Source organism: Rattus norvegicus, chromosome 1 (genome assembly GCF_036323735.1).
Source record: "Rattus norvegicus strain BN/NHsdMcwi chromosome 1, GRCr8, whole genome shotgun sequence".
NCBI lineage: Eukaryota > Metazoa > Chordata > Mammalia > Rodentia > Muridae > Rattus > Rattus norvegicus.
This window is the reverse complement of record NC_086019.1, coordinates 261,429,356-261,453,781: the sequence shown is the minus strand read 5'-3', so window position 1 is coordinate 261,453,781 and position 24,426 is coordinate 261,429,356. Positions and strand designations below refer to the sequence as shown.

The 24,426-nt window shown below is 39.4% G+C and overlaps 1 long non-coding RNA gene across 1 annotated transcript; it reads right to left on the bottom strand.

The window, feature by feature from the left end:
* Positions 1–1,611: 1,611 nt before the first annotated feature.
* Positions 1,612–3,171, bottom strand: LOC134484924 (uncharacterized). The gene is made up of 2 exons (XR_010062732.1): positions 2,961–3,171; positions 1,612–2,290 (listed from the first exon to the last, which is right to left on the bottom strand). It is a non-coding gene; the product is annotated as an uncharacterized LOC134484924 (long non-coding RNA).
* Positions 3,172–24,426: the final 21,255 nt, after the last annotated feature.

Genomic DNA, 24,426 nt, shown 5'->3' with positions numbered 1-24,426 from the left:
CTGAGTTTAATTCCCAACAACCACATGGTGGCTCACAACCATCTGTAATGGGATCCGATGCCCTCTTCTGGTGTGTCTGAAGACAGCGACAGTGTACTCATATGCATAGCATAAATATTTTTAAAAAAGAAGAAAGTTATAAAAAGAGAAAGAAAAGATCGATGGAATGATTCCTAAGGATATTCTGCTGTACTCATAGATCAGCGCCTTATGCCGGCATCAACAGAGAAGCTTCCTCCAAGCCCAGATGAGAGCAAATGCAGAGACGCACAGCTCAACATTATGTGGAGAAAGAGTCTAAATTGGAAGTGTCCATTTTGTCCCTCCCTTTGGAGCTCAGGGAATACAGAGGAAGAGAAGGAGGGAAGATTGTACGAGGAGAGGGAGTGGGTGACACGGCCTGAATCAACCAAACAGGGTGCATTTTGGCTCACAGAGGCTGAAGCAGCAAGCACGGGACCGCATGAGGCTGCACCAGGTCCGCGGCATACATGTTACGGCCGTTAGCTTGTTTTGTGGGACTCCTAACTGTGGGAACGGTTGCATCTCTTTTGCCAGCTCTTGGGACTCTTTTACCCTTGTTCTTTTGCCATCTCCAACCTCAGTAGTTTCCTTTGTTGCGTTTGACTGTTGGAGGCCTGGTTTTCTCTAAAGGGAGCCATAGGTAGAACACATCTGTTCTGTGCAGCAGCAGTGGGGTGGGGAGGGAGGGGGATGGCTTGGAGGAGGGAAAGAAAGCTGTGGGGAGGATCTACTCTGTGAGAGAAAGTCTATTTTCAACACCATCAACCACAAGGTTGAGGCAGGAGGATAATAAGGCAAAGGCCTGTCTTAGCAAAACCATGTTTTAAAAAATAATAAAAGGAAAGTAAAGGAACTGTAATCAGTTGTGGATAAGCCAAAGTACAGACAGCCGAGAAATACATTGTCTTAGTGGAACAGTCAGTCCAATCATTCCATAGGTCAAGTTAGGGGATTACTGACACAAGTTCATTTGCTTAGTGACATGGAGATAAAAGAGGGTCCATTTAGGAGAGTTTGAGGGGAGTTAGTAGGCATGATAGTATAGTAAGGATTTTCAGAGAAGCCATGAAGAAACTATTTTCTTTTCTTTTTCTTATTCTTCTCTCATAAAATACATCCCAACAACCGTTTCTCCTCTCTTGCCTTCTCTGAGTTCCCCTGTCCCATATCCCCAACATCCACTGCTTCTCCATTTCCCTTCAGAAAAGAACAGGCTTCCCGGTGCTCAACAGAACACAGCATAGCAAGATGCTATAAGACAAGTTATAAACCCTCACAGGGCTGGATGAGATAAAACTTGCTCTTGAAAATATGGAGAGAGAGAGAGAGAGAGAGAGAGAGAGAGAGAGAGAGAGAGAGAGTTATTTCACACTATAACCAACATCTTCATTTTTTTTTAAAAGATTTATTTTATTACATATAAGTACACTGTAGCTGTCTTCAGACACACCAGAAGAGGGCATCGGATCTCTTTACAGATGGTTGTGAGCCACCATGTGGTTGCTGGGAATTGAACTCATGACCTCTGGAAGAACAGTCGGGTGTTCTTAACTGCTGAGCCATCTCTCCAGCCCCCCAACATCTTCATTTTTAACTCAGAGATTTTAAGCTTCGTATTTATTCTTTGATTCACAGAAACACATAGGACTAGGCTTCACATTTTAATAGAGACATCTTGGGGCTCAACTCTGAGCACTGTTTTAATGCAGGTGATATCCCACATAAGCAAATCATGTTCTGATATAAGCCCCTGATGCCCTTGTGTGTCAACAGATTGCTGTCGAAGAGGTTTCAAGGATGAAAAGAAAACACTTTGCCTCGGTGTGGTTTTGTAAACAGAAGCGCATCTTCGGAGAACAGTTTAATAAGAACAAATTATGCTTCTGTTTCATTCCGAAGTAATAGATTCACTCCTTTCTATGGTAAACACTGAACATATTCTTACTTTCCTAATAGCTTCTTCTCTTAACTGACACTGGCTGTTTGCTTTACATTAACTCACTTGTTCTGGTAGGAGGATAAACATGGAATACCTAAAAATATATATTTATCTATGATTTCTCCGAATCTTCACTCTCCAAGTCCCCTTTTATTTTTATTGAATGAGCTTTATGCTGGTGCAATGTTGCAATCAGTTTTCATTTTCTGGAAACAGTTCTTCAGCACCTGATGAATGAGGTCAGAGGCGCTGTGGAGAGCTGTCACGCTGATGCTGAGGGTACCAACAGGTCCCTGATTAGGTCGAGGAGATCCTCTCCAAAGTGTGCTGAGGAGGAAATAAAAACAATGAGTTTGTGTGGGAGAGTACAGATGGACACTGGAGAAATCATTGATGTGTATTGATATGTTAACTGAGGGCAGTTGTCATGGTAATAGAGTTAATTTAACAGATAGTCACACATGGATTTAAACTCCTCATTTGTGAGTAGTTATGTGATTATAATTTCATATTACAATAGTGTGTTTTTTATAAGCCTTTTCTCACTCAATTACCACATTAACTCTCTGAATTTAGTAAATTAACCTCCCAAAGTTCAGTTTACAAATGTATATCATGGGAGTAATGATGACTAAATTTATAAGGTTCATTGAGAGTAGAAAAAGATCTGAAAACCAGACTTGGGATGAGTTCTACTTCATACACAATAGCAGGGACCTTTCTTATTCTCCAACTTTAGATGTTGCCAGATATCAGACATTGTACGTGATACAGTAACCAGTAAAACAGTTTTAAAAGGTGGGGAAAGGATTTTCTTGTCAACAAATCTTATCAGAGGCTTGTATATATACCTGTGAAAAAGTCAACCTCTTCCACCTATTGCTTAGGGAAATTAATTAAATATTGCATATAAACCCAAGTTTTCAAAAGCCCCAAAGCTATAAAATAAACTTCCAGTGCTCAATTGTGGGTCTCTCCTCATTATTTTTCCACATACCTCTCTCCCCAACCAGAACGTTGTGCTCTCTGCTTTCCAAATATATCCCAGTCCTGTCTGAGAAATTCCTTAATATTCCTCTGTACTCTCAGACCAGGCTTGCCATGCAGGGCAAGGCATTCTTACTTGTGAATGAAGTCCTGTAGACGGTTAGTGGTTACGGTAGGATTCAGAGCCTGAATGGCGGTGTAGAATTCTCAGCGACTTGGTCAACCGACGCCTCTCAGCATGTCTACTGTATTCAGTTCACTCCTGATAAAAGGAAAACTGTGATTAGCAGAAGCTGAAGTTCTCAAATACAGACACTTCAAAGATATGATGTTTTTCTGCATCAAATTCTCAGTGACTAGTATAAAATAAGTTCCCAGTTGGGGGAATGATCTTAGTGTAAACAGACTTAACAATTAGAGTACACCTAGACAGTCGGTGTTACAGTGAGGCCAGGAGCAAACAGAACAGGGGTGGGGGGATTTGTACTAACTCTGATTCCTTGTCCAGCACTTTACCCTGTATCTCCCAGTACCAAACTATGTGTGAAATGAGAGAGATTTGAAGAGAAGCCACACATATCTCAAATCACCCATGAGGTTTTGTTTTTAATGCTTATTTTATACTTTAGGACACGAGAAAGCAAGCCACAGAAAATTGCACAAAGGGGTCAGACTTACACTGTCTAATAGGCAGTTTCTCTGGCAGGGAGGCTATCAGCAAACCATTCAGAATTTTATGGGCCTGAATTGCATCCTAGGTTCCCCAAAAGCCTTTAATAGGATTGACGTCTGGTTCCATTGCTATGCAAGCCATTCTCTTACTGTTAATGTATCTTCCACAGAAGCAGTGGCACGGTAGATTTCACACCTCTTAGAGAGTGGCGACTACTGCTTTATTTTATATAAAACTAGCTTCTGCGGAGCAACGAGAGGAGAAATAAATCTCATTATTTTGATAACAGCCTGAGCAACCGCAACCAGGGGACAGGGATGACTAGGCGAAAATGGGGTGCTACAGTATTAGGCAGTGCAGTTATCACAGCCTGTTAACCTATGTGTTTACACATACACACAAATCATCTATTTCAATTTATCCAGTTATTTCTTTGGTAATCAAATACCATTGACAAGAAGACATTAACTATTTTGCTATTTTATCTGAATTAAAAAAAATCTGCTAAAATAAGTACTTCAACAAATTCAAACGATACCTTCCCCACATACCTTTCCATTCTGAGGATTTCATCGGATTGCTTCAGTGTTGATGTAGAGTCCCAGAGAGAGAGAGAGAGAGAGAGAGAGAGAGAGAGAGAGAGAGAGAGAGAGAGAGAGAATTAGAGATTCAACTCCTAAGGCGGAATCTTGGATTTGAGAGCCAATGAATTCATATAACACAGGACCTGGTTTATAGAGGCACCATGACATTTTAAAGGGAGAATTTTTTTTCCTGGTACAGTTGTATCTCTAATTTATAACATTTTATAACATAATAATTCTTTTTGTTGTTGTAGAGATCGTAGTACCTGCCCAGTATTCATTTGTAAGGGAAATGTGTTTTGCTGTGGGGAGGACGATAGAAGTCACTATGCACTCCAGAGTGCCCGAACTATCTTACATACCCTATCTGGCTTATTGTCATTGATCATCTTACCCATCATCATTGATCACCTTACACGTGATCCATAATCTCCTTGTCTTTTTTTACTGTTGTGAAACTGGTGCATAAATTAAATAACTTGGTTGAACTCATAGAGACAAGAAGACATGTCACAATTGTATCTGCCACATCTCATCACTTGCCGCTCCGGTGTACGTACTGAACACTGATTTGGGGTCCTATGAAAGCGAGTGCTTTCATTTGACTGGCACAGAATAAGAAGCAGAATCCCATGTACCTTATGGATGAGGTAACTCGCCTGTATGATAACTAAGTGAGTTTCCCCTGGTAGCCTGCTAACATTGCCTTTTTCCAAGGTAATAATGGAATACAAATATTAGGATATAAAAGGATGTTCTGATTTGGCTATTTCTCTGGATTTCAATTTTTTCCCCTAGTAACCCTGTCTTTGCAAATCATCTTACCTTGTACAGAGGCTTGAACACTTAGAAGAACTTGTTGTGCCACAGATGGGAAATTTTCCAAATATCAGGATTAGAGTCAGACATAATTGCTTTTAAAAATTAAAGACACTGTCCTTTCCTCTGTTACGTCCACATTGAAAGGAACACCTCCTCACTTGAATCTAATTGAATGGATTTGATGTGCTGGGTCCAAATTAATGTGTGATTCATCTTTACATTTTTTTAAAGAGTTTAAGTCCTTGTTCCAATAAGATAAGAAGACATTTTGATGCAAGATCACTGATGTTAATGGTTTTTCTTGATCAGCGTAGAATTAAAAGCTCCCCCCACTCCCACCAGAGGAGCTGTCTAGAGGGAAGATTTGACTGTAGTTTTCAAGTGTACTTATGGCAATAATAATGTACTTGGCTGTAATTCTTTAGCACTTTATATAAGTATTATAATTAATCCACACTGTAATCAGGATGCTGAGTATATACATTTTATTAAGGCATAGAAAGTGAGAAACAATCGGGAAGTCATAAGGCCAGAAGTATAATTGCACAGAGCTACACAGTAAGTGAAGAAGCCCCAGTCTTAGCTCAGCAATTACTCTAGGAACTTGGACATTGCACAGCAGTGGCCAGTCATGGGATATGCTAGAAGTGGAAACCTGAAAATGGAAAATTAGGGTCTCCATAGTTACTGGCATATTGAAATAAATGATAGTTTGATAGTGTGTATGTGTGTGTATGTGTGTGTTTGTGTATGTACATGTGTGTGTCTCTGTGTGTGTGCATGCTCAAGTGTGCAGGTGGGTATGGCAGTTTATGTAAAGAGCACAAATGAGTGCATGGATGTGCATAGGCACACACACAGAGACACACAGAGACACACACAGACACAGACAGACATACACAGACACACACAGGTACATACAGACACACACAGACACACAGATACATGAAAGGGAAGACTAATCCTGATAGTAAGATATATTAAAGATATTTTAAAAATTAAGTTTCCTTTTAGACAACTTTACATATGCATGTAATACATACCTATGACTGTAGAAATGGAGACACCATTTATGCTGGTGTGGTGAAGGCAGTAGCTATACTGGGAAGAGACTGTACAATAGTGGGGCTGCTTACAAATCCCATACATGTGTGTCCATGCTCTGTACGTTAGCCCAATAATGCTATTGGTCCTAGGATCTACAGCAAAGCAGGCTGAAAAAGTCGTGGAGCAAGCCAGTAAGCAGCATCCAGTATGGCTTCTGCATCAGCTCCTGCCTCCAGGCACCTGCCCTGCTCGAGTTTCTGTCTTGACTTCATTTAGTGACACACAGTGATTTGGAAGTAGATGCCAAATAAATCCTTTCCTCCTGAATGTGCTTTTGGTCATGCTGTTTTATCATAGCAATGATAACCCTAACTAGGAAAAGTTTTTTTCCTTTTTGTTCCCCCACATTTTAATTTTATTTTTCAGACCATAATATAATTACATCATTTCCCCCTTCCCTTTCCTTCTTCCAAACCCTCTTAGGTATTTCTTCTACTTTTGAAATTATAATTACATCATTTTCCCCTCCCCATTTCTCCCTTTAAATCCCCTTGCTTTCTTTCTAATTCATGACCTCAATTTTCATTATTTTTGCTACATGTGTACAGGTATATACATATATAATCCTAGGTATGACTTTCTCACTCCGTACAGTATTACTTGTATTTATGTTTTCAGAGCTATTTGCTATTGGATAATCGATTAGTGTGCTGTTGGTGGGGAAAGACTATTCTTCTTATTCGTAGAATCCCTTAGTTGTTCTTTGGGTAGGACCGAAGCTGTTTGGGCTTTCCTCCCATACTTTGCTGTGTCTATTGTGTTCCTGCTCCACCCATGTTTAGGTCATGTTGGTGGCTCCTTATGGGTGGAGCTTCTAACTCTTTTACGAGACACTGACTCACAGAAAACTCCCAGGTCCTCTGTCCCTTGAAGTCTCTTCCATTGTCCTCTTCCCTAGTGTTCCCTGAGCCCTAGGTGTGCAGGTTACCTTGCAGATTTATCCATTGGGACCGGGATTCACAGCTCTGCATTTTGATTGATTGTGGTTTTCTGTAACAGTCTCTCTAATTTGCAAAGAGAAGCTTCTTCGATGAAGGCTAAAGGTCACTCTTACCTGTAGGTAAAAGTTCAAATATTTATAGTGCAATTAGGTATCACCCTAATTAAGTAGTGTGGTAATTGTAGGTGCTTCTCCAAGAGCTGTGGCTTCCCTAGCTCTTGGTAGTTGTCTAGATTTCCAAGCATGATTCGTCTCTTGTTACAAGGGTTTGAAGTTCAACTAGAGAACTGCTGGTTACTCCTAAGTATGCGTGCCACTAGTGCACCCTTAGGATTGTCATACCGTAATAGCTTTTTATAAGGAACTATCCAAGGATGCCTGCAGATGAAGGTCATGCAGGGTGACTAGAAGACCTATGGATTAAAAAAATTATCTGCTCTCAAAATGTTTTAAATTAGACTTTATACGAGAGCAGATTTGCCTGTTTCTGTTGAACCCAGCAGCATCAATGGAGATGATTATTAGCTGATAGGCATGGAGGCAGAGTGCTGTAGAAGACAAGGCATCTTGATGTAGGCTGACATCTTTCTCTCTTGAGTGTGCTGTGTATGCTTTTCTCCTGGGGGGATCTTCTGGAAAACACGAGCTACCTTATCCTGTAGTGAAAAGTCATGGAATCTCAGCTAGTCATTTATCAGTTGCGAACTTGAATTGGATGAGTTGTCAAGAGAGATGATCCTCCTGTCCCTGACACGTTTTCATGAGAAAATGTAGGTAATAAGGTAGTTTTGATGAATCCCTGTTGTCAAGGGCAAAGCTGTCAAATACTTCATTGCACTGATATAGGGAAACAATGAGACATACTGTTTTAGGTTCTAGTGAACTGAAACATATTTGGACTTACTGCCAATCAAGACAGGTCAGGAGGGAACAGTTTTTCTCAGGATATGTCCTTTATCTGTCAATGGGGAGTCTTAAAAAACATTCTGGTCACTTGGGGAAGGTGAAAGAACTTGATCAGCATTAGTTCAGATAAATTCCAAGGTCTCTTGTTATCCTTGAGTTCAATGATGATAGGAAAAGTCAAGGTTAAGAAGCAGCCAAGTTTCTTCATTGTTTATCATCATCATCACCATCATCACCACCACCACCACCACCACCATCATCATCATCATCATCACATCATCATTATTTTATCTTAGTCCAAGATCTCTCTTTCTCTTTCAGAAAAATTTGGGACAAAGAATAGAAAACCTTATGCCCTATAGGAAGTCTTTTGCCCAAGAAAATATACTTTACTATAAATATTTTAGAAGGTGTCTGACATGAATAACTTATATATGAGCAATGCTAAGAAACTAAAATGTAAAGCTGTAGATGTAGTTCAGTCGGTAGAGTGTTTACCTAGCAAGCATGAAACACGGGTTTCCAGCGCAGACAAAGAATGCGTGGTGGCACTCACCTGTAATCCCAGCACTTAGGAAGTGGAGGGGAGAATCAGAAATGAAGGATCATTCTCTTCTACAAAGCGAATTTGAGGACAGCCTGGGCTATGTAGGGTCTCAAAAATTCATAAATACCCCTAAGTGTGAGGTTTAATAAAAGCTTTAAAGTTGCTATATTACAAATGATTATTTATTTGTATGATTATCTTCCTGAGGCAGAGACCGTAAATCCTCCATAAAGAGCAAGGGGTAAAGGTACCCTGGAGTCTCAGCATCAACTTCTCATCTCTACTGTTGCAGCTTAAGGCAGACTGTGGGATTCATAGCTTTGTAGCTGTGACAAAATTCTTGAGGTGAACAACTCAGGAAGGAAGGTTTTTGTTGGCTTATGATTTAAGTAGTTTCAAATCAAGGTTAGCTGGCTTCACCACTGTAGCTCTGAAGAAAGGCAGGGCATCCTGGTGGAGAACGGATGTCAGATCAGAGCTGCTCATATTGTGGCAGCCAGAAAACAGATGGAAAACGGCTGAAACCAAGATGAACCATTTAAAAGTATGTCCTCAGTGACCTCCCTCCTTCATGTGGTCCTCACATCTTCTGTTCTTTGTCAACTTCACACAAACAAGACTTATCTAAAGAGAAACCTCAACTGGAGAAGTTCCTCCTTAGGGTTGCCTGTAAGCCAGACACTAGGGAAGTGAGAACTCCCCAGGACCCAATGGGATGATATTAGCCAAAATATCCAACAAAGGGAAGATAGAACCTACAGAGACTACCTCCAGAAGATAGATAGACACGGCCTCCTGTTGAGTAATGGGGTCACCCACCCATCTCCAAAATATTAACCTAGAATTGCTCCTGTCTGAAGGAAACGCAGGAATAAAAACTGGAGCAGAAACTGAAGGAAAGGACATCCAGAGACTGCCCCACCTAGGGATACATCCCATCTGAAGACACCAAACCCAGACACTATTGCTGATGCCAAGAAGTGCTTCCTGGCAGGAGCCTGGCATAGCTGTCACCTGAGAAGTTCTGCCAGCACCTGACTAATACAAATGCAGATACTCTCAGTCAACTATCATGCCGAGCATGGGGACTCCAATGGAAGAGCTAGGGGAAGGACTGAAGGAGCTGAAGGGGATTGCAACCCCATACGAAGAACAGCAATATCAACCAACCAGATACCCCAGAGCTCCCAGGGACTAATCCACCAAGCAAAGAGAATGGAAACATGGTTCCAACCACATATGCAGCAGAGGATTGCCTTATCTGGCATCAGCAGGAGGGGAGACCCTTGGTCCTGTGAACTTGATGCCCCAGCATAGGTGGATATTTGAGGGGTGAGACGGGAGTGGGTAAGCTGGTGGAGAAGTACCCTCATAGAGGCAAAGGAGAGAGAGAGGATTGGATTGGATTGGGGGTTGGCAAAGGTGAAACCCAGAAGGGGAATATCATTTGAAATGTAAGTGAAATAAAATGATTAATAAAAAAAATGATGGGATGGCTGAAACCACTGAGGTGGTATCACCCCAAGGGAGGTGATACTGGGTGGTATAAGGAAGCAGGCTGATCAAACCAGGGGAAAAGCCAGTAACGAGCCTTCACCCACAGCTCTGTCTCAATTACTGCTTCAGCTTCCTGTCACGAGCTCCTGCTCCAGCTTCCCTCCATGCTCTAGTCTAACATAAGATTTTATCAACCTTTTCCTACCCAGGTTTCTTTGGTCCTGGACTTTGTCACAACAACAGGGAACAAACTAGGACACAACCTCCTAGTTTGCCCCACCTCCCAAGAAGGCCATCAGATTCTGCATCCATTGGTAACTAGGCTAGAGCCCTCTTGATTTAATTTATTCTTAGTGATTGAATGTATGAACTGGGTACCGTGTCTTCACCATGTGAGCTTTGGGGAAACAGTTAATACACAAAACATAGCACAGCCATAAATGATGTAGAAATGAGAGAGCATGGCTGCAATCTGGTAGGACTTTAAGGCAGTGAATTACATCTGTCACAGGCTTGTTTCTTACCTCACACCCCATGCAAAGCAACTCCAAAATGGATCAATGACTGCGAACCATAAAACACAGAGGCAAACATGTATAATCTTTGGTTTGGAAATAGATTCTTGTATCTGACACAAGCAATATGAACTAATAAAAAGAGAAAGAAAAATAGATAATTTTATACTTCGTCAATGTAGCTCTAAAAACACCTTATGCACACTCAAGGGAACAATTGAAAAAAAAATGAAAATAACCTCCAGAATGAGAGGAATTAATCTAAATCGTGTGTTAGAAATCTAGCATTCAGAATACGCACACGCATACACGTACACACACGCACACACACCACATCAATACAAAAATGAAGTAATGAATAGGTAAATGACTTGAATCAATATTCTCCAAATATTTACTGATGTCCAATAGATACTTGAAAGGATGCTCAATATCATTAGTCAATAGGGCAATGCAAATGAAAACCACATGGAAGCCCTTTTCATACATGAGATTGTAATTTATAAAGCAAAGCAAATTTCAGAAAATAGTAAACGTTAGCAAGAGATGGCACAACTGGAATGTATGCCCTACTAGTAGGGATGTAAAGTAGTCCAGTGACTGTTCTAAACTTAGAGCGATGGATGGAGACACACATCAGTGGGTAGGAACACTTACTGCTCTGTCATGGGACCTGGATTTGAGTCCGAGCACATGTTGTGAGGCTCAAAACACCTAACTCTAACCCCAAGGGTACCTGATACCATCTTTTGGACTCAGAAGGCGTCTGCTCACATATTGTGCACACTCATATACTCATCCCTACTCAAACACACAAAAATAAAAATGATAAAAATTTAAGAGGCAGTTCACTAGAAAAGTTAAGCACACAATTACTAAACATTTCTCAGGCATATAATGAAAATAATTAGAAACAGCTCCTTCTTCACCCTAAGAATATGATATATTAACAAGATGAAGACAAGCCTCAAACACATTTGCTAAGCGAAAGAATCCAGGCACATAGAGTCACTTATTGGGGCTGTAAAATGGCTCTGTACTTAAGCCCCTTGATGCTCTTGCAGAGGACCCAAGTTTTGATCTCTGAACGTGCTTGGGTGGTTTGCACCTCGAGCCGCAGGGAATTCAACATCCTCTTCTGGACTCCACAGGTACTTGCAGATATGTGTAACTCACATCAATATACACATAATAAATGGATATAAAATATTTATGCATAAATACATAAATATAAACAAGTATAAAAATCTTTAAAGAGAAATATGATTTTATTTATATGCAGTATATGGAAGAGGAAGAAAAACTGATTACTTCTTGATGCAGAATAAGATCAAAATATGAAATGAGGTAGCAGCTAATCTTTATTGGGTTTATTTTTTTCTGATGAAATATTTTGGAGCATTTTTTATGTAATGGTTTATATTATGAACATGCTGTTTGAATGACATTTACATTTTAGAATGGTTAGCTTTACTTTGCATGAATTTTTCCTGAATGAAAGGCAGGACAATAAACCCTACTAACTAAAGGCAACAGGAATGGAGTAGGAGGTCATTGGACTAATGCAGATAAAGGAATAAAATGTTTTAGATTAAGGTGGCAATGAAGATGAGGACAAGTTGACCAACAGAAGCTCCTTCTAATCCTGGACGAACAGGTGGAGAGGATACACTGAAGACACAGGCTTCCCTTTGGCTCACACCCAACTTGCTGCCGCAGAGGGCTAATAATGGGAATTCATTCAGGTCAGACTTTCCCCCAAACTCATTATCTGGCCCTGTTTAAAATGGACTTCTAGGCCCATAAAACCTATTCTCGTTAAGGTCATTTATTTCTTTCCAATAAAACTTGAAGCTTTCATTTGATTCATTAAAATTCTTAATGCCATCTTTTTATTTCTCTCTTTAAGAAACTATTTTTTCATGTTCTAAGCATAATAATTACCTACTTGACAAATGAATTTCTAATTACACAATTACTTTATTATATAGTATCAGCTTAAAAAATGTCCGAAGTCTGATATCTTTGGGGAAAGAAATTATTTTATATAATGTATAATTTAATTTCCTCTCAAATAATTATTTAGGGGTTGGGAGAGAAAATGAGTTAGGCAGAAAGAGCACTAGTGTAATTTTAGTGCTGATGTGATTGGACAAAATGATTAGGGTGCGTGGCTAAATTCCTGTTTGCTGCAAAGGTTGGCTGTACATGCCTCTGCCTCTGTATATGTATGTGGATGTATGTTCTTGAGTACATGTGTATTCAGTGTGATGAGAGAAAATGTATTAGTAAGTGACCTTGTTTGAGTTAAATGGCCATATGTGGAAAGTGTGTGTTTAATATCTATGGGGTGAATGTTATGACTCATCCCAGACCTGCAATATTTCTGTCTGTGTCTTTACAACAGTGGCTGCAATCCCCATATATTAAAGATAAGTGAGATCTGCGCCATTTTTGTGTTATTAATAGCTCAACAGAAACTTACTTGTCAGGTAGTTTAAGTTCTAAAATAATAAGAACTAATTTTATGAAGAATGAACCTTTTGATAGAAGCCAAAAAATTATGTATTAGGGGCCTAAGATACTTCTTAAACACAACTGGAAGTCTGTTTATTGACCTGTCCAGCGGATCCAGTTATTCAGGGTCCCGAAGAGGCGTTCTACCTGTAGGTCAATGGGGTGGAGAGAAGAAGGAGACCAAGCAAAGTTCTGTTGTCAAGGTCTCGTTTATTGAGAGGAATGTACAGCATTTGAAGCTCTGAGGCAGGAATTGAAGCTTAGGGTGGGGGAGTATTGGGAAGTGCCCAAGGATATAAGGTGAATCACTAAACTGCAAGATATCCTCCTTAAACAAAGAGGCAACAGTCTTCCAGGTACATGTTCTTTGAAAAGGTCGAACCCTTCTCAGGAATCTGCTTAGGGATATCCGGTGTTTGCTCAGGCTGAAACATCCTGTGATTGCTCCCGGAATCTTCCTGGAAGAGGCTTTTGTCCAACAATCTCATAATCTTACAGCAGCCACCTTGGGGGTGAGCATCTGTGGCCATACAGCCCAGAGTCACATAGCCACCTTGAGCTATGCAGTCACAAAGTAGCCAGGCCCAAATCCAATACGGCTCCCTACAGTTTATAGAGCAATAATCAAAGAACAAATTTCTTTAGCATGGTAGACTTGACTAGGCCATTTTTGACTTTAATGAATTGGTTCAGACAGAAAATCTGAAAGGTTTTTTTAGTTTCTCTAACTTCCCTAGAGGTTGCATATGAGCTGTGTCAGAAATAGGACCAAACTCTACATTGTCTTTCCTACTAGAACATGGTTAACATCTTTTATAAGAGTTTCAACAATTGCAGTCCTGGAGATTCTCCTGGAGATAGTTAAGTCATGTGTGTTCACATTGGTTATAGCATCTAATGAAGTGTGTAGGCTACACTGAAGGATATTGACTTGGGAATTTCTTCCAAACATTCCATTAATATTTATCTGTTAATATTTCCCTCAATCTCCTTCTCTTGGCTACTCTAGAACAGACAGTATCCATGCTGACATCCCCCTGCTTCTTTCTGGCCTTAACTTTCTTCTTCTTCTTCTTCTTCTTCTTCTTCTTCTTCTTCTTCTTCTTCTTCTTCTTCTTCTTCTTCTTCTTCTTCTTCTTCTTCTTCTTCTTCTTCTCCTTCTCCTTCTCCTTCTCCTTCTCCTTCTCCTCCTCCTCCTCCTCCTCCTCCTCCTCCTCCTCCTCCTCCTCCTCCTCCTCCTCCTCCTCCTCTTCTTCTTCTTCTTCTTCTTCTTCTTCTTCTTCTTCTTCTTCTTCTTCTTCTTCTTCTTCTTCTTCTTCTGGAATCAGTATGGTTTCTGTAGGAGAATCTGTCACCTCATTTTCATAAATCTTTTCTTTCCTGGACATCCTGGGTACTATTCTCCACTTTTTCATTCTTGAGATGTTGTTAGATTTGATTTAAGCCTTTTAATTTTATGGCCTGAGAACATTCAGTCTCTCCTTAAGGAATCAGCTAATAGAAGCTGACCTTCATGTGGTATTTTTGAGGTGAGGAAAGAGGGATACAGGGAGATGGTCTTGTTGTTGACTTTCAAGCAGGAGTAGAAGATACTAAAGCCAATGGGTCCGATGGAAAATTTATCCCAGGGCTTCATTTCAATAAAGAAGCAATAGAGTGAGGACAATGGTCATCCAACACTTATGAATTAAATATTTCACTGCATTTTAATGGGAGAGAATAGCTCCTGGGAGGAACCCAGTCACAGCATGCGTTATCTCCTGAGATTGAAAGACTCCCTGCCCCATCACAGAACTTGTCTTCATCTCCTGAGATTTACTATCTCATTTCTTCTTATCTCTCTCCTCCCAGTCCACCTAACACATTTGTGTTTCCCCAGTTGTACAGAGCACTGTTCCCCCTCTCCATCGTTGATGTGGATCATTGTGCAAGCATGCTTTCAGTTGCTCATTTACCGTTAGATGCTGAGTACACTCGATCATGGAGTTGTCTACACTCGTCAACACTTTACTCCTGAGGATGAGCTTCAAACATAGCTCCAGATGGAGTAAAACTGAGAAGGTGAATAAGTGGCTAGGTGAGCAAATGATAGAACAAGGAGATACCTTACACCCATGGGAATGACTGTGACCATTGACACTTGTAGTCATGCAGTTAAAGTGTGAGACAGTTTAAACCTGTGTGGAGTTCACTTGAAACTCTTAACATCTTTATCTTTACAAAGTAGACAGTGAGGAAGGTAAGCTGATTATAGCTGAAATTGAGGATAATGAGTGCTAGTCCAGGCTAATTAAAACCAGCCTCGAAGAAGAAGAAGCTGGTGTGGGTTAGAGGCTTTGGGTAGGTTTTCATCACGAGGAAGATACTGACTGTGGCTTAGACTAGTTAAGACTTAATTGGTAGAGGGGAGATGAGATAAACTGCCTTTGTTATCAGTGAGGTAGAAGTGAACACGACACATGGAAAGCACAGTGAAGGGCAGGAGGACACAGATGTGATGCTTGTAACCTTCAGAGAGAGGAATCTTGGCTGGTACACATTAATTAAAAGAAACACCATTGATTCCTGGGAACTTTTCTCGTGACAGACACTCTATATAAGTTACCCCTACCTCCCCACCTAGGCTTTCCCATGAGAGAACTGAACTTTGCAGAACCTGAGTAGATTTCTCATTTCACACAATGGCCAGGTGGCAGGAACAAATCCAGGCTCTGAGTGTGTAATAAACTATTGATCTTTTGGTCCTACCCATAGCAATGAGATAAATGCTGATAATAGGATGTGAGGAAGCTGACTTCTAAGGAGGAGGGTGACTGGGCTCTACAAAGTCACTGTGTTTTCTGCAGGATGAAAAGCAAGTGAGTGGAGAGAAACAATCTGGAGGGAGGTTAATATTCCAATCAACAAACCTAAATTTCACAGGTTCTTGCTGCCTCTTGAAGCCTGGAGGAGCTGATGAACTCTGGGAAAACAGTTTGGAATTCTCAAAGCATCTTCATTTCCCAGGCGGCCAAGCACAATCTCAGAGAAATCCCCAGAGAGCAGCTGTGGTGGCATGTGAGCAAATGACAGCCCACCCCTCTGCTTGGTCACTACTAGCCTTCTGTGAGCCATTTGCATTTCGTGCAGAACGATAAGCATGGATCTATTTGGATTCTTCTACAAGCAGCTGCAGGAGGAACTTAAACACTAGCCCAGCAATAAAACCTTCGATGTAGAGTGGTGTCCTGCCTGCAAGATCCACTAGGGCAATGGTGGCACAAAGATGGTGGGAGAAACCAACCAATGTCTGGTTTGACTTAAGGCCCACTCCATGAAAAGGAATCTATATTGAATACTGCTTGAGTGACAAAAACATGAGGCTAGACAGCCCAGGGACCAGTGGTAAAACAGAATACTACTGCTGTAAAACAACAGTGGTAAAACTCCTAATGACATACAACTAAACGTAGAACAAGCCTTGCTCAGCCACTGTCAGCAAAGCTTCCTCCAACAGAAGACAGCAACAAACAGAGCCCCATAGTGAGACATTATGCAGAGTAAGTCACATAGGAACACTCAGCCCTACATGTGATGCCCCCATCAAATCCCTCCTGCCAGGGATCAGGGAACCCCACCAAACAAGAGGTAGGGAGAACGTTCAAGAACCATAAGGGATGGAGGCCTGTCCTTTGTGTATATGTTATGACTTCCATTTTAGTATTTTCTTGGGATTCCTACGGGTACAAATGAGTGAGTATTTATTTCCTGTGCCTTCTCTTGTGCTTTCTTTTCTTCAGTTTATTTCATCCAATCCTGATGTATTGGTTTTTGTTTTGTCATATTATATTTTATTTTATTAAATTTTATTATTATCACTTAGAAGCCTGCTTCTTTTCTAATGTGAGACAGGAAAGGGTGGATCTAGATGGGAGGGGAGATGGTGAGGGACTTGGAGGAGTAGAGGGAGGGTAAAACATAATAGATTATGTGAGGAAAAATTATTTTATGTTAAAGGAAAAATAAAATCTCAAAATGATAAAAAATAATAGCAGAATAAAATGAAGGTAGCTTGGTATCAAGATGAGGGCAGAGAAGGTAAATCTGAAAGGAGGGTGAATATGGTCAGAATACACTGTATGAAATTCCCAAGCAAACAATTAATTATGGTGAGAATTTACTAATTTTTAAGTGAGTAGATTCCTAATAGTTGAGGATTAGCAAGAAAAACAGCACGGATGTTGAATTGCTATAGTAGCTTGTATTCACTGAATTACAGTAGAGGCATGGAGTCCAATTACGGCGGAGTGGTTAGGGCCCTGACACTGAACACATGTTAGCATATATCTGAAGATTTGAGACACTTGTTTCTTGGCAAGCTTGGCAGCTAGTTAATTCTCTCTGGAAGTAGTTCCCGAATTACCAGAAGTTGGTTTCGATATGCAATGGAGATTTGTGAGAAAACAAATCAGTATAGCGTAGTGCTTCAGAGAGTCATCTAGTGACCTCCAGTATAACAGTGAATATTATTTTCTATGGCTCTGTAACTCTGCTCCTAGGGATGTAGTTGATAAAAATCTATTCACTAGTGTGCAGAGACATGGATAAGAATGACAGGATTCTGAATGGTTTTATGTGCAGTCATAAAACACCGAAAAGAATACCCAAATCTCCACATGTATGAAGAACTTTAGTCACACACTGATATCCAACTCAATAGTGGAAATGATTGACTCAAATATGTGTTTTGTATGTGTCCCTCAAACATGCACGTGTTAAGGGTTTGTTCCCAACCTTGGTGAGATTGGGTGGCACTGTTAACTTTGGGAGGTGGGTACTAGTGGGAGGCTAACATCATTTAAGGTCTGTCCTCAGAGGGGATTATGGATGAGAGACCAGGCGAGTAAGGCTAATTCTCCTGAACTCTTGGTACCAGTCACTTTAGCTTCTCATAGCGAGGGATCGTCAGGTCTGCACATGCCTCTGGACCCCACTGAACTTGTATTTCTTCTGCTACTGCGTTGGTTGACCTATAAAATTAGCACTTTCATGAAAACGCTGTGTCCTAAGATTTCAAATGATCCTCCAAAGTCTAGTATTTCATAAATTAATGAAGCACACTAGGTTTACTCCATTCAGACTCAACATTTCTGCAAATTTTTAATATTATTTATTCACTCTACCTTTGCTCTCCTCTGATAATAGAATTAGCTTTCCAAAGCCATTAAATTCCTTATTTTCCATGCGATATACATTTAAAATGTTTATAGAATTTACTTAAACATGGTTTGTATTGATCATCGTATGTAGTGAGGGTCTTAGGAAATTTATAAACCCTGTTGATTTTACACTTTGTTGGGGTGAAAGTGTGTGTGTGTGTGTGTGTGTGTGTGTGTGTGAATATGTGTGAGAGTGCATGTGATTCCGTCAGAGGACTGAAGGAAAACACCAGGCTCTGAACTATAAACCCACAGTGCTGTATGAGGAAGCATGTGCTATATATGCACCATGGGTATAATTGATGTAAAAATGTATTTTCTAGGATTTCACAAAATTGCTAAGGTAAAAGAAATGTTGGATAGCATCATGCTTAAGATTCCTAAAAGTAAATCTTAGTATTGCTGTATCCGAGGTGTCGTTATTAACTGCCTTTTCTCAGAAACAAGACTGTGAGCACTCATTCGCAGAGGAAGCTGGGTTCATTAGGAGGTTTTTGTTCTTCAGGAATGTCTTAGCCCTGATAAACTATGCTGTGATGATGACTTTCTGAGAGCTTGTAGCATCTTGTGAACATTACTGTTTATAGAACACACACCTACACCCACACCCACACACTCATACACATACTCATTCTTACACACACCCGCAGCAAATCATTCCGCAACATACAATCATACATACACATGTATACACACACACTCATAAACACTCACTCTCATACACAATCACCCATTCACAAGCAAACTCCTATATAATCTCACACATAATCATATACTACCACTCCACTTATAAACACACACACACACTCATACACACACAATAGTAATATCTGTGCTAATTTATGTATTCTAGACTCAGAGCTTATTAAAAAAAGATGGAAAATAAGGATTCTTACAATAAACCCCAATACTTTTTTAATGTTTAAAAATATTTTGTGTATGCTACATGTATATGTATATATATATACATACATATATAATCATTTGCATATATATGCAAATGTGCATGTGCATGCAGAGGCCAGATGAGGACTTCAGAACCTTCCTCTATTCCTCTCTGCCTTATTCTTCAGAGATGGGCTCTCTTACCAAGTCCAAAGATTGTAATTTGCAATAATCTGGCTGTCCCACAACTTGCCAGGATATATTTTCGCCCATTCTACAATGATGGGATTATAAGCACACAGTTATGCTTAACTTTTTACATATATACTGGGGATTCAATCTCAGGTCCTCTTGTGTACAGAGAAGTTGCCATTATCCTCTGAGCAGAGAACCTGGTCTTTCATATTCTTAGTATGGTATTTCTGAACTCATAAAATTGATTGGTTCAGTGACAAAATATAGAAGTGGTCTCACATGGTACAGCATTTCATTCATACTTAAACTACATTTTGTTTCACTGATTGAAGTGTGATTGTGAAATAAAATGACTTATTCTTCAATAATGAGGCCCTTTGCTCATTTATAGGCAGGAAATGAATACCAAACAATGGGGATTAGCGTACACGAAGGACTTTTAAACTAAGAATCTCCTTTCAGAGGTATTTCATCTCCGCTCCTTTTCAAGGAACAGTGACAGTTACCTCTATGCCAAAGCCTAAATAAATAAGAACAGCAAGCGAAGAAATCATGGAGCACGTCTAGCTCAGAAGGGCACCAGCCCTTTGTAACGCAGTCCAAACAGACGCTAGGACTAATTTGCTAGTTTTAAAAACTATAATGGGAAGGGAGAGTCACTAAAGGCAATTACTTTTGTGAGCAAAAGTGGGAAAATATGTTGTGAAAATGTGGGCTGTTTGGTTCTAGGTGTGGTGAGTATTATCACTAATACTACAGAATCTCCTTATCACACTCTGAGAAGCTCCTGAAACCTTTGTTGGTTCCCAGTAGATCTGAGCCCAGGTAGTGATGCCTCCGTACAATCTTGCTTTTACCTAGTCACAAGAATATGGCCACCTATATATTCTACCAATGTTTACTATAAGGGGATCCAACGTTGTTTTCCGTACTTCTTTGCAGAGTTTCCCTCATGGATGTAGGAACACCTATCTGTCTCTAGTGAAATAGCTCATTCTTTTCAGCAAAAGATCTGGACAAACTGCCTCTGATGACAACCCAAGTTTTCCCTGAACATCCTTATTTTTGGATAGTATTTCCATTTCTGAGATCCTGGCTTTGGGTAGCCCTTGACCACTCAGATCAGTGTGTATCTTTTTTCTTTGTTTGACTTAGTTCCCAACAATGCATTCCCTTCTTTTGCAAATTAATTTTCTTTGAAAATTTTATACATAAGGATTCCATTTACAACACTTCTACCTCTCTCTCCAACTACTCCTGTGCTTTTCCACCACTACCTCTCAAATTTATGAATTTTGTTATTACTATTATTATTATTAATTTCTGTAATGTCCAATTAGTTTTGTTAGTATGTATGTGTTTAGGGTCACTTAACTTAGCTGCTTCTAATGAGCTCTTGTTTGCTTACAGATAATTAAAACTACAAGATATTTTTCAGGTCATGCGATTTTTATTTTTCTTTACTGGATTTTCTATTGTGTTGTACATAAAATTCTGAAGAAGTGTGTCATCTGGAGGTCTGAAGAGTCCAATTGGTTAGACATAGTTCCAGGTTAGAAGTACCTTGATATGAGGTGTTGGTTCTTGCTACCTCTACAAGACATAGATATTATCTATGGGTACAGTAGTGATGGGAAGAAACGTGTCATCTAAAAAAGCAAAGATAATATGCTCTGTGTTTTGTGGCTGAGGGACTTAAGGAAGACCGAGAGCCATACTTTCTTTTCAACCCTAAGGACATGGAGAAGAGTATGAAAGCATGTTGTTATTTTGTGACGTGAGCCTAGTTGGCCTGTCTAGAGTTGCTAAGCCAAGTTCACTCTGAGACACCTGGCGGTTATCAGAGCCACCTCGACAGAGCAGATGTAAGTGTAGTGCACTTGGTGTTCGCTTTAAGAAAGGAAGACGTAACGGGAAATGTGAAGTAGGGCTTGTGGATTGGGAGGTTATTTCAATTTTGAGACATTTTGAAAATTCACTGAAATGGAAACGATTTGAAATGTTGAATATTAGAAGATTAGCGAACATTCTATGTATAGAGCGTTTGAGAGTTGAAAAAAATCACAGAAACAACAAACAAAAAACACCATAATCTCGTCAGAAAAGAAATACATCAATAGGTGCTATTTCTGATTCTTTGTCTACAAGTACACACATTACTTCTGTTCATAAAATGAGATATTTGAAGCAATTAACACTTAAGGGACAAAAGATTTATTTATTGTATGAATCAAGATCAAGTGGCTTCAGGATCATGAACTATAGCTAGCGTGAGTTTGCCACGCCGTGGTTAGAGTGTGCGACAGAGCTAAGCAGTTACACCAAGAGTCAGAAGAGCAGCAGAGAAGACCAGGCTTCATAATGTCACTTAAGGGCACACCACCAGTGACAAAAGTACTTCATGTAAGGCCTGCCTTCACATGAGTCCTTCCTAACAGTATCGTTCTAGTTACCAAAATATGAAGGCCTGAATCTTTGAGGACTCATTCTACAATTGAACTATGTCAACATTTATGTATATAATGATATGTAATTATGGAATAACATGTATTGTTTATGACTGACATTTTTTATTTTAAACACAGATTGGGAATATATCCTGTTTTGGTACGTGGGCATACTCATTTTTAGTATATAAAATATATACTTATACTTTCTTTATACCTTAAGCACTCATAGGAATAGTTTTAAGAGTTGCTTAGAAGTCCATAGCAGGATTATTTTATGGTTTATAGAGCTATTTTTGAACAGACATCTGATGCAGTGACCAATTTATGTTATTGATATGTAGAAGCTATGCACTGAAGGTAGTATAACTATTTGTTCTTTTATGAAAAAATTCAACATTAATTTTTATTTTGATTAGAGAGTTTATGTGTTTTTGTTATGTAGATGATTTTGATGTGGAGAGAAAGGTCTATTTTTTAAAAACAATATTTATAGCACAAAAATTCAAAGCTCATATGCTAACATTACACAATGTGTTTGAACAGAAGCAAACACTAGAATTTAAGTCTCATCTTTACCCTATTTCATGACAAGAAGCACAGATTATGTGACACCTGCCTTCTTTCTGCTCATCATTTCAAGGAATCGATGTTCCAGCATGGAAACAATAAATCCGTGAGAAAATGATCCATAAAGGCTCCCAGAATGCTCGGCAGACTATCTAGACTTTGAATGAGAAAGAAAATTCCATCTGTAGTGTTTCAGAAGTTTCTCAGAATTTGATAGATTGATTGGGCATCCAATATAATTTATGTTCTACAGCTCTACATTTTTCTTTTGAGAAATTTATTAAATTTTCCCATAGAAAAGATACCAGGTATTTTATGCAGGTCATGAGATCTTTTACTCTTACATTTAATGCAATTGGTAGGCATATTAGAAAAATGATCAAGAATGGTAGTCACATAGACACACAGCATGACTAACAAGAAACATCTACACTTAGAAAAGGTGATCAGACTCAAATCACAGCTGTCTTGAACTATCTACACAGTTATTTTCTACATACTAATGTCCCAGTTAATTCTATGTATGTATGTATGTATGTATGTATGTATGTATGTATGTATGTTTGTATGTATATGGTTGCTATTGGGTTTTGGCAAACAAGGGAGATAGTAATTCTTTTTTCTAATGTAAGGTTAAGATGATTCCTTTCTTGCATTAGCATCTCTTTTCAATAGTAATATGTTAATAATTAATACAGTTGGATCTCAAGTTTATAAGGAACCTAATATGACTTCTAGTTAAGCAGTTCCTACATAACTTAAGCAATACCATATATGTATAAAATATATCTACATCACTGAATATCAGCTACTACAATTGCTTCATTTTTTAAAAATGTATTTAATCATATTCTTTACTCTCATATTTTTCCAGATCATTCTCAACCCTATATTTAGTCAACTATATGTTCTTTCTATATATCTAAAAACTCAGAACAAATAAACCTATCCTATAAAAAGAAAGACTAAACAAACATACAAACAACAACAAAACAAAATCTAAACTCAACAAAAATCTCAGAAAAACTACAGGGTCCCCTTTTTAGTTGACACACCTAGTGACACTGCACTGGAGTAAACAGATTTTCTTTCCACAGCAACGTTCACTTCTACATAGCATCTTGGTTAGGGGTAGAACTTCTCAGTGCTGGGATTTCATCTGCCTTGAACCTGTGCAGGTCCTGTGTCTGCTGTCTCTTGTTTATCATTGGCTTTTTGTGTGGAAGATACTGTTCCCTTGAAGTCATCTATCAGCTCTTTTACAGTCTTTCTGTTTCCTCTCCTAAGTGGATCCCTGAGCCTCGAGGGGAGAGCTTTGATGAGGGATGAGTGATTTAAAGTTTACACATTGTCCAATTGGGCTCCTCTGTGTTGATTATCATTTATTTAAAAAGAAGCTTTTCTGAGGAAATTTGAGCTATGCACTGATATACGCTTATAGCAATACATAGTTATGGGTCATTTTATTGTTTTGTTTCTTTTGCTTTAACAGAGTAATAATAGTAGGTTTTCCTCATAGGGCTTATGACTTATCTAGTCTCAGATTCTTAGACATTCTAGCAGTGTCAGGTACGGGTCCTGTCTCACGGAACTGTCCTTAACACAAGCAAAAAGTGATTAGTTACTTCCAAAATATTTGTTCCACTATTACACAATGCATCTTTCAGGGAGGTCATTATTATAGGTTGCATGTTTTGTAGCTTTGGGGATATTAATGATACTTTTCTCTTCTGGCAGCATTCAAAGTACATCCCAGCTCCATGAATACTAGTCCGTAGAGGTGAATAGACTTGTGTACCAGCTCAATTTCTCCATGTTCATTGGCACACGTAAGCAGTGTCTTCAGCAATGTGGCCTTACCTTCCTGTTCTGAAGAGTAACCTGTAGCTCTGGTAATATCTTGTGATGTTTTCGCAGGGTTTGTGGAACTCCTTTGGCCATTGCATCAAGAAGATTTAACCAATTCACGACACTGAAGGCTTTACTTGGTGGTATAAGTTGTTTAGTCTTAATACTTTCAATATTGCTACATATTTTAGGAAGTTTCATATAGGTACATATTTTAGGGAGCTT